Consider the following 10,699-nt stretch of genomic DNA (forward strand, 5'->3'; position numbering starts at 1 on the left):
CTAAATTGAATATTGAGAGGGTTGGACTGTAATATTGATGCAACGTAAGCGTCTCTTCGCTGAACAATATTATAGAGAGAAGGATATTGGATTCCGAGGTGCGTCTCCCCTAACCATGTATCCTTCCAGAATCTTGTGGTAGTACCATTTTCAACGATAAATTTTGTCATGTTGAATAAGACTGATTTCACTCTCATCGGTCCCTTCCAAAATGGTGAATCAGTCGGTCTGACCATCACCTGGGATAAGGTTTTGGAATGTAGGTACTTATTACGCAGAATATGGGCCCATGTGGCATCGGTCTCTATAGATAGCTTATACAACCACTTGCTGAGAAGACATCTGTTCTTCACCTCTAAATTTTCAATGCCAAGACCCCCTTGGTCTTTTGGCCTACAGATTATATCACATCTAGCGAGTCTGTACTTTCGTTTTAACTCATCGCTCTGCCAGAAGAAGCGCGATCGATAGAAGTCCAGTCTTTTCCGAACTCCAACTAGTACCTTAAAAAGGACAAGATAAACATTGGCATACTCGTGAGTACCGAATTAATGAGAATTAGTCGGCCTCCATATGACATAAGCTTGCCCTTCTAGCAGCTTAGTTTCTTTTCAAATCGATCCTCAATGCACTTCCATTCTTTGTTGGAAAGCTTGCGATGGTGAATTGGTATACCCAAATACGTAAAGGCAATGAACCTAATTCACACCCGAGCAATTGTTTGTAAGCTTCTTGTTCGTCTTTAGCTCTTCCAAAGCAGAACACCTTACTTTTATGGAAGTTAATCTTTAACCCCGACAACTGTTTGAATAAGCATAACACAAGCTTCATGTTTCTTGCTTTTGCCAAATCATGCTCCATAAAGATGATAGTATCATCAGCATATTGTAAGATGGACACTCCTCCATCCACTAGATGCGGGATGAGCCCTCCTACCTGGCCATTGTCCTGAGCTCTTCTATTAGGATAGTCAACATGTTTACCACTATGTTGAACAGAATATGTGACATCGGGTCTCCTTGCCTCACACCCTTGTGTGTCTGAAAATAATGACCTATGTCATCATTCACTTTGATTCCGACACTCCCTTTTTGCGTGAAAGAATCTACTTGGTTTCTCCAGGACTGATCGAATCCTTTCATCCGCAGGGCCTGTTGAAGAAATGGTCATTGAACCTTATTGTACGCTTTCTCAAAATCCATCTTAAAAATCATCCCATCTAGTTTTTTCGTGTGGATTTCATGAAGCGTTTCATGTAGGACCACAACCCATTCTAGAATGTTTATGTCCGGTGTGAAAGCAGTTTGAGATGGCTGCATCACAGAATGCGCAATCTGCGTAAGCCTGTTAGTTCCCACCTTGGTGAAAATTTTAAAGCTGACATTAAGAAGAGGTTGAAGATTGTCTATTCTTAGATTGTCCTTCTTTGTTCAGTTCCATCACGAGTGCAATGGCAATGTAGCTGCTAGATTGCCTCCATACCTAAACATGTTACTCCCTCCGTCCGGAAAAACTTGTCCTAAACTTGTGTCTCAAATGGATGTATCTAGCACTAACTTGGTGCTAGATACATCTATTTGAGGGACAAGTTTTTTCAGACGGAGGGAGTATTATTTAATTGATATGACATTGATCTAAGGAAAGTTTAGTGGCATTGAAACAACTTTGCCATCACTCTATTATTACTAGTTTACAACAAAACATTACTTTGCCACATGCCTCCTTCACAAGCAGAACGATAATTATAGTTTTCTTCTGTCAGATGCATTTCACTACCTGTTTGCTCACTGCTGCAAGGCTGGTTAGATGGACAATGTATTTTGTCATAATATTATACACCACCACTACTTCCTCTGTTAAAAAGATGGAGGGAGAGCAGAGGGACGCGGATTTTGTGATATGTTCACCTTTGTATTTTCGAAGAGCTGACTTTAGTATGAAAAACATTGGCCTCTAACCAATGAAGATTGGCCCATGAGTTGGTCAACATTGCCAAGGAAATTGAACTAGTGAGGAGCAGAGGAGGCATTGGCATGCCAAAAAAACTGGCCACCATCCAAACAATGACAAAAAATTTGGACATGTGTAAAAAATTGGTAATGTTCATTTTGGCTACAATCCAAACATACCCTGACTTGCAAATTGCAATGTACTCTCACCAGCCAATAGTGGTTGAGTTTTGAGTTCCTTCCTACTCAGTGCCAACAGCTCTGCTCCTACCTGTTTTGCTCTAAGTTTCCCTCCTCGATCTTAACAGAAATCAATCAAGAAAGCAGCGGATTCCTTCTGCAAAATTTGCCCGCGATCAAGCAGGAAGAACAAGAACACCGCTGGTGACTGCGTTGAAGATGTCCATGTAGCCAACCATGCCAACCAAGATGGCTTCCTCCGTGTCGTCACCTTGGACGACCCAGAGGTGCGTGGCCCTGTGCGCCAGCATCTGCGCCATGACGGCGGCGAGAGAGCTCGTGGTCTTGCAGGTGAGCACCGTGTTCTCCCGGTGACTCGGGACCATTTGGCTGGCAAGGCACGCCGAGAACCCGATTCTCCTGCTGCTGAACCTCATAGACCTTGGAGAAGGCACGATATCATTCTCCACCTCACCCCGTCGTGCGCCGGCACCGACGCCATTAGCTGCAGCCGGTGCCGCCCCGTTCTCGTCAATGCCGGTGGCGAAGTGCAGCGCCGACAGCCTCGCCATCGCGTCGGCAGCGGCCACATGGTCGCGCTTCCACAGCTTGTGAGCGGATATCTCCCCGAGAATCACATGCGACCCGTCGCGGTTCGTCCGCACGACGGCCACCGCGCGCGGGTCGGAGGGTATCTTCCAGACGACCTCCATGGCAGGCGAGGAGGCGTCGACGTGGCAGTAGCCGCGGCTGATGGCTCCGAGGGAGGAGATCGACTGCAGCGGGATCGGCGCGAGGGCGCCTAGGCAGTTGATGAGGAAGCGGACGATGTCTTCCCGCGTCAGGCAGCAGTACTTGTCGCAGCCGAACGTGGACGACCACGACCGGCTGACCGTTTGGGTCGCGGCGGCGCGCGGCGTGCCGGTGATCTTGAGCGCGGCCTTGTAGAAGGGCGCGAAGGGCTGCTTGTTGATGGGGCATCCTTCCGTGAAGTTCTTGCGGACGAGGACTCGCCTCGCCCCCTGCTTCATCAGGTCCATTATCTCTATCAACCTGGCGTCGGGCTCGACCTCGCGGACCAGCGCCGGCTCCCGCGGCACCACCTCACCGACCGGAGTTCTCATTGCGTCCGCCTCGGCGCCTCCTCCTCTGGCATGGGAGGCTACGAAGGCGACGACGTCGAGGGAGCTGAGCAGCCCGACGACGGTGGCGGCGAGGGGCGCCAGCGGGGAGGCGCCGTCGCGCCAGACGGCCACGGCGGCCTCCGGCGACGACGGGATGACCGCGGCGGCCGCGGAGAGCGGCGCGGAGGACGGCACGCCCGCGAGCGACGGCTTGCCGGCGGTGAGGTCGGCGGCTGCCGCGCGGAGGAAGACGATGTGGGCCATCCCCTACGGGCGATGCTGACCTCTCGTTCTGGTGGGGTCGCCATTCCTTTCCTGTCCTGTCGCGTTTGACGACGACGTCTGAAACCGGGCGGGCGGGCGCAGGGTTTGCAGGAGAGCGCCCACACGTGTCCTCTTCGTGTGATTAGGATAAAGCGCGGCGATGATGCCGTGTCAAGGAGCCTAATCGTCGTAGCGGCGATGCATGGCGTCCACGCATCCGGCCGGCGTGCTGGCATCATGCCGTCGAAGAGGCGGTGTTCCGCGTTCGGAGTTCAAAACAAAAATAAGACCAACCCGAGGCTAACCTTGTTGGCTCTTTTTACCGAAATGATAAATCCGAAATGTTTGGATTTTAAGCATGGCAAAGTTGAGTCATTGTTTAATTATTTGGTTCTTTTGTTGATATTGTATGACAGTTTATCCTTGTTGGATTACAAACTCTTGCTTTGTGTTTTGGTTATTCTCGTATATTATTTTTAGCTTTTCCATCCATTTTTGTCATTTCCAGTCGTTTCACTACATGGCCATAATCCATAGCAATATTGCATTATATGTATCAAGGCCTCCTTTGGTTTATAGGAATTTCATAGGATTCTAGAGGATAGGATTCTTATAGAATTTTTTCCTTTAGAGCTATTTGGTTCATAGGAATGGATTCCTATTCTTACATAGGATTGGTTCATATCCCCCTATCCCCCACATTTCATAGGAAAATAAAAAAGAGTCTAGACTCAATGAAAAAATTCCTTTGGTGTCAATCAAATGACATCTTGTTTTCTATTCCTACTCATAAGATTTGAGATACATGTCATTTCATTTCCTACAAGATTCCTATTCCTATGATAATCCTATCCTATGAACCAAAAGAGGCCTTACTGTTGTAATTAATTAAATATAAAATCCTTGCACGCCTTTATTTATACATACATACTATAGTTTTTTTTGTAGAATATATTGAGAGAATTTTGACTTGGCATTGGTAGTGATCTTTTTTCATTCAAACTGTGATTAGGTTTATTGCACATTATTTTACGGTTTTGCTAATTTTCATTCGGCTGAAAACAACTCGTTTTCGGTCAGATTTTGTGTCCATTCGATCGTTGCGCAACAATTTGTGAAGGGTTTGTCTAGGTCTCAGTCAACTTAGACTTCGCGAAGTCTAAGTCGGCTGATGTCATCATATAATTTTTTTTTGGCTGGAACTTGAACGTAGGATTATTTTTACGTGCGCAGCTACACGAGGATCGCTACATGGGCCTGGAATCAGCCCATTTGTTTTGGCTCGTGATGTGTCGTTCCTTCTGTTCTCTTTTGTCCTCTTGCTTGCTTTAAATTTTTTTTTGATTTAACAAATCATTTCGTATTATCTTAAAAAACTATTATATAAAACAAAGGAATAAAAAAGCAAAAAAATACAAAGAAACCACCCCTCTCCCGTAAAACATCACTAGACACGGGTTTGCAACTGCCCCTTCCCCGACAAAGCATCATAGAATTTTCGTCGCGTTGAAAACATGCAGTTTCAGTCGTGACCAACACTTGCAGTCACTGGCGGTGGACCCCAGTGGGCAAGGTCTGGCAGCCGCCATACCTTGTTTCGGTGCAAAAATACTTTTATACCACACTTCTCGCGGTTGGCTACGCTGAATCTCGTCGCTGAAAAAATGGATAAAGGGAGAGGTCGTTCGTTGGATGGACCGATTAGACATAGTTGAAATTTGGGCCACATATAGACACGACATCCAGAAGCAGTTGGCCCATTTACACTTCACGGTGGCTAGCTCTCGCTCTCAATTGTCTAAAAAACAAAAAAAGCTCTCGCTCTCAATTGTCTAAAACAAAAAGAGCTCCCGCTCTCAATCTTCTAAAAAAATGCTCTCTCTCTCAGCGAACCGATCAAGAACCAGCTCCCCAGCTCAGATATAGAGACGCACACGCAAGTGGCAGGCAGCAACCCTAGTGCGCAGCAGCTGGCCAGGACGAGGCAGAGTGGCGGACGACGACGGCTGTGACCTTTGGTGGGCGTCGAGCCAGTGGGGAGATAGGGCGCTCCCGCGCAAGGCGCACTGGTGCAGCGAGCGGCGGCTACTTTGCATCCTTCACACCACGACCAGCAGGGCGCAGTGTGATCACACTTCTTCACCAGTTTGCCACACCTTAATTTTTTTTCCGTCCTCCGCCTCTGCTTGCAGTTGCGTGCCTGTGTAGACATGCAACTCACCCATGCTGGGGCAAAACACAACAGAGTTGCGGTAGTGTTGAAGACATGCACTTGCCTCTTATAGTCGCGGCCTAGTGGGAGGCATGCAACTCACCCTGCCCCGGTTAAAATACCACATGGTTGTAGTTGCGTTGAAGAAATGTAGTTGCAGTCAGGGGCAACACTTGCAGTTGCGGACTAGGGGCAAACATGCAATTGTCGCCTCTTCCCTGACAAAGCATCACAGAGTTGCAGTTGCATCAAAGATATGCGGTTGCGGTCGGGGGAGACACTTGCAGTTGCGACCTCATGGGAGACATGCAACTCACCCTGACCGAAAACACCATATAGTTGTAGTTGCATGGAAGACTTGTCGTTGCAGTTGGGGCGACACTTGGAATTGCGGCCTATTGGGAGACATGCAACTCACCCCTGACCAGACAAAAACATCATATAGTTGCAGTTGCATCGAAGACATGCAGTTGCAATCGGGGACGACACTTGCAGTTGCCGCCTAGTGGGAGACATGCAACTCACCCCTGACTAGGGGCGGCACTTGCAGTTGCGACCTCATGGGAGACATGCAACTCACCACTACCGGACAAAAGACTACATAGTTGTACTTGTGTCGAAGACATGCAGTTGCAGTCGGGGGCGACACCTGCAGTTGCGACCTAGTGGGAGACATGCAACTCACCCCTGACTGAACAAAACACCACATAGTTGCAATTGTGTCGAAGACATGAAGTTGCGGGCGGGGTGACACTTGCAATTGCAGCTTAGTGGGAGACATACAACTCACCTTTGACCAGGGGCGACACTTGTAGTTGCGGCCTTATGGGAGACATGCAACTCACCGCTACCAGACAAAACACCACATAGTTGTAGTTGCGTCGAAGACATGCAGTTGTAGCCGTGGGCAACACTTCTAGTTGCGACCTAGTGCGAGACATGCAACTCACCCCTGACTGAACAAAATACCACATAGTTGCAGTTGCGTCGAAGACATGCAATTGCAGCCGGGCCGACACTTGCAGTTGCTGCCTAGTGGGAGACATGCAACTCTCCCTTGACCGGACAAAGCACCACATAGTTGCAGTTGTGTCGAGGACGTGTAGTTGAAGTTGGGGGTGACAGTTGCAGTTGCGGCCTCATGGGAGACATGCAACACACCACTGCCGGACAAAAACACCACATAGTTGTACTTTTGTTGAAGACATGCAATTGCTGTCGGGGCGACACTTCTAGCTGTGGCCTAGTGGGAGACATGCAGCTCACCCCTAACCGAACAAAAACATCACATAGTTACAATTGCCTCGAAGACATGTAGTTGAAATCGGGGGAAGGGGCATTTGAAATTGCGGCGTACTGACATACATGCTATTGCAACCTTTCCCTAACAACACATCACCGAGGTGCAATCTGGAGTGACACTTGCAGTTGTGTGCCTAGTGGTAGACATGCAATCATCGTTCTATCGACAAAACACCACTTAATTGAAGTCGCGTTGAGAACATGCAATTGAAGTTGGAGTGACACTTTGAAGTTCATGCCTATTGGCGAGCATGCAAAGGCCCCATTCCCCTAATAAAACACCATAACCTTACGGTCTATGTAAATAATATGATTTCTAGTTGACTAGAGAGTGAAAAAAAATCAGGCAACAACGTACTAGGCCATCGACACAACACACCACACACAAAACTTGATGTCCAAAATCCATAGCTACCAAAACGAATGAGATCTAACTAATTCTCTGTCGATCGAGAAAATGACAAATAAGAAATAGCCCAAGAAAAAAAAAGAGAACTATCTAAAAAATAAAATAAACAAAAAAATTGAAAAAAAGAAAAAATAAACAGAATGAAAATAAGAAAGAAAGAAAATAAAATAAAAAATAAGGGCAACAAACACCCGATGACTCAAAATCTCCCATAAAAACAGGATAAAGAGGACAAAAAGGCTGCACTGCAAAAATAACCGGGATGCAACATAAGAAGCCTACAACCTTATCCCACCTGTGTTAAAAAAGAGAGAAGACGGCTTATGATGCCTATCTGCACTACTCGCACGAATGGAACTAAGTGTTACGTGACCAAATCCAAGAATTGCAATGTGTTTTTGTCAGGCGGAGAAGGACGTGAATGAGATATATTATTTTTCATAAAATTATAATAATACGCGACAGAAAAACTGAAAATAAAATAAATAAACAAGGAAATAATATTACGAGAAAAGATGAAGGAAAACAAAACTATAAAATAAAAAGGGACAAACAAATTAATCAAGGAAAATGCCACATTCCCCTAAAAAAAGGAAAACGCCACATAAAAATGCCAAATAACCCGGCAACAGAAACTAACAAAAAATGGAGACGAGTAAAAAAAAGGTTGGATTGCTTGGTTTCGAATGTAGCCAGGTGAAAGAGACACACACTGGAATGGGGGAATGTGGAAGATGCCAAGCCCACCACGCATACCTGCACCTTTCACAAACAAAAAAAGCACTAAACAGGCCGGCTGTATCCCTGCACGGGCCTATTTCACAAGAAACAAACAGCATGCACAGATTTTGAAGCCCCTAGTGATCTAATGCGGGGGGTGAGGGATCGACTGAGACTTGGTAAAAAATCAGTCGACTGATATTTAGCCCCTCCGATTCGTGAATGGTCGTCTCGTTATTGGTTTATATCGGGTTCGCTCTTCTGCTTATGGTCTGCCCGTTAACCCGTGTCGCTGCCTGTTTTCCTCTTGACTTTGAAATCTCCTGTTCGCTCTGTAGCTGTTTCATCAGACGTTCAAACAGAGATTTCGAGAGCAGGGGAGAGAGAGAGACGGCGATTATTTCCATTCACAGCTCTCCTTCTCTTGTTGCTTCAGGTGTTCGGTTGTTGTTGTTCGCCCGCTGGTGGTTAGAAGTGCTCCTCCAACTGGTTTTGCATCTGTTCTCTCTCCCCTCCATTCGTTGTTCTTTATCTAGATCTCCGCCGACGCGATTCGTGGATTTTGTGAGCTCTCACTCGTCCAATCCTAGGTTGTTCATGTTTTTTGCTTAATTTGCAGCTCTTCAAATCCACTGGAAGGATCCCTTGCTTGAAGTTTAGATTGCTGCGGTCGGCTAGCTGCTGGTTGGAATTTTCTCTTCCCAACGGCCTGTTGTTGTTCTTCATCAATTACTCTATTTTCTAGATCTGCGAGATATGGTCCTACAATTCTGTGAGCCCGATGATGGCTGTGCTCTGTTGAATCTGTGAGCTATGGTCCTCGAATTCTAGGTTGTTCATCTACGTTGTGTTGCGTTTTGCTGTTCCCATCCTTGTGTTTGGGTCAGGCTTTGTGCTTGTGCATGTGTAATGTTGGGGCAATTCTAGAGTATTGTCTGTAATATCTGTCTTTGAAGAGTTTGATTTAACTTTATAAGGTTATTATTAGTTCTTATATTTTACTTCCCATATTGAATCTTTTAGTGGTTGTTCCGTAATTTTTCTGTTATTTTGCTGTAAATTGAGTGAGTTGTCTCTGCAGGTTATGTTTAGGTTAATTTCCACAACATTTAAAAGTTATTTTGTTGTACCTCATGAATGAATTGCAGTCTGAGAGTAGCTCTTAATCCTTGATAAATTAGGTGGTTACTTAGTGTTACTTTGTTTTATGAGTAGAGGTGGTTATTGCTTGCATTACCTCTGCATGCTCTAGTTGGTCGTTTAACTATTTTCTTGCATTAAGCATAATTACACTGTCACATTATTATATTTCTCCAGCAAAGGCTATTGTAGTTTTCAATATCCCACCAAGTTTTAACTGTTTTTTTGTTACAGTGCATTTTTGTATTATGTAGCTCATCGGTGTACTATGTAGTAATATGTTCTCAGCTGATACTTTTTATTTACAGTAGCTATTCATTTTGTGAGCAATACTCACAGTTGCTACTGTGTTCTCGTGGATAGCTAGACACTTACAGGTTGTTGGCTAGCTGTTCAATTCGGACATGGAAGGAAAAGCTTCAGGGGTGTTAGGTGTGAGCTTTTTGGTGGCTCTCGCTCGCCTTTGTAGCTCTGAAATAAGAAGATGACTGATATGAGCCTGTGTCTACATGCCCAGACCTTGCTAATAGGTGTGTGAAGTGTGGCTTGCATCCACCTGAACGCTTGCTTGTGTGGATTGATGTGTGTTTGCAATGGGTTTGGAAACACTAGTAGTAGTAATTAAGAAGCAGCCTTTATCTATGTGGCTGCTGTGTAAATGTGATCCTCTCCTCTTACGAGTGTTTGGCATGTACTCCCTCGGTCCGGAAAAGTTTTGTCCCAAGCTTGTCTTTCAAATGGATGTATCCAGCACTAACTTGATGCTAGATACATCCTTTTAAGGGACAAGCTTTTTCGGACGGAGGGAGTAGTATTTTAACTAAAAAACATTGTGTCTGCCTGTGTGCTTGTAAATATGCATTTCATATGAGCAAGGCAGCAGGGAACCCTTTACATTCTATATTTTCTAGTGGGTTGCCTATGCTTATCAGTTTTGTGTTCTTTCAGTTAGTGGTTCAGCTAGTGCTAGTTTACGTTGTTAGGAAGAGAGAGTTGTTGAAATTCTCAGTGACATTTACAGAGGAATTATAGCAGTTTTACATGTAAGTTCACTGTAAATCGCATTGTAATTCAACTGCAAGTATACTGTAAATCTCACTGTAATTCAACTGTAATTTGCTCTATAATACTACTGCTTTTTACTCTGTAAATCTAATGTAAAATGTCACTATATTTATGATTTGATTAGATTGCATATTACACTACACTGTAAATCTGTTGCAGTTACACTGTAAAACTCACAACATTTCTACTCTAGTTGTATTTCCACTATAAATTAGACTGTAAATCTATTGAAATTACATTGTAAATCACACGATTAATCTACTGGTTACACTGCAATTCTACTGTATTTGTTACATTGTAATTTCATTGTAAATTACACTGTAAATCTACTAAT

At 45.0% G+C, this 10,699-nt stretch overlaps 1 long non-coding RNA gene across 1 annotated transcript; it reads left to right on the forward strand.

The window, feature by feature from the left end:
• Positions 1–8,472: 8,472 nt before the first annotated feature.
• LOC123153356 (uncharacterized) lies at positions 8,473–9,166 on the forward strand. Its single transcript, XR_006476456.1, has 2 exons — positions 8,473–8,649; positions 8,780–9,166. It is a non-coding gene; the product is annotated as an uncharacterized lncRNA (long non-coding RNA).
• Positions 9,167–10,699: the final 1,533 nt, after the last annotated feature.

This window comes from Triticum aestivum, chromosome 7A (assembly GCF_018294505.1).
Source record: "Triticum aestivum cultivar Chinese Spring chromosome 7A, IWGSC CS RefSeq v2.1, whole genome shotgun sequence".
Classification (NCBI taxonomy): Eukaryota; Viridiplantae; Streptophyta; class Magnoliopsida; order Poales; family Poaceae; genus Triticum; species Triticum aestivum.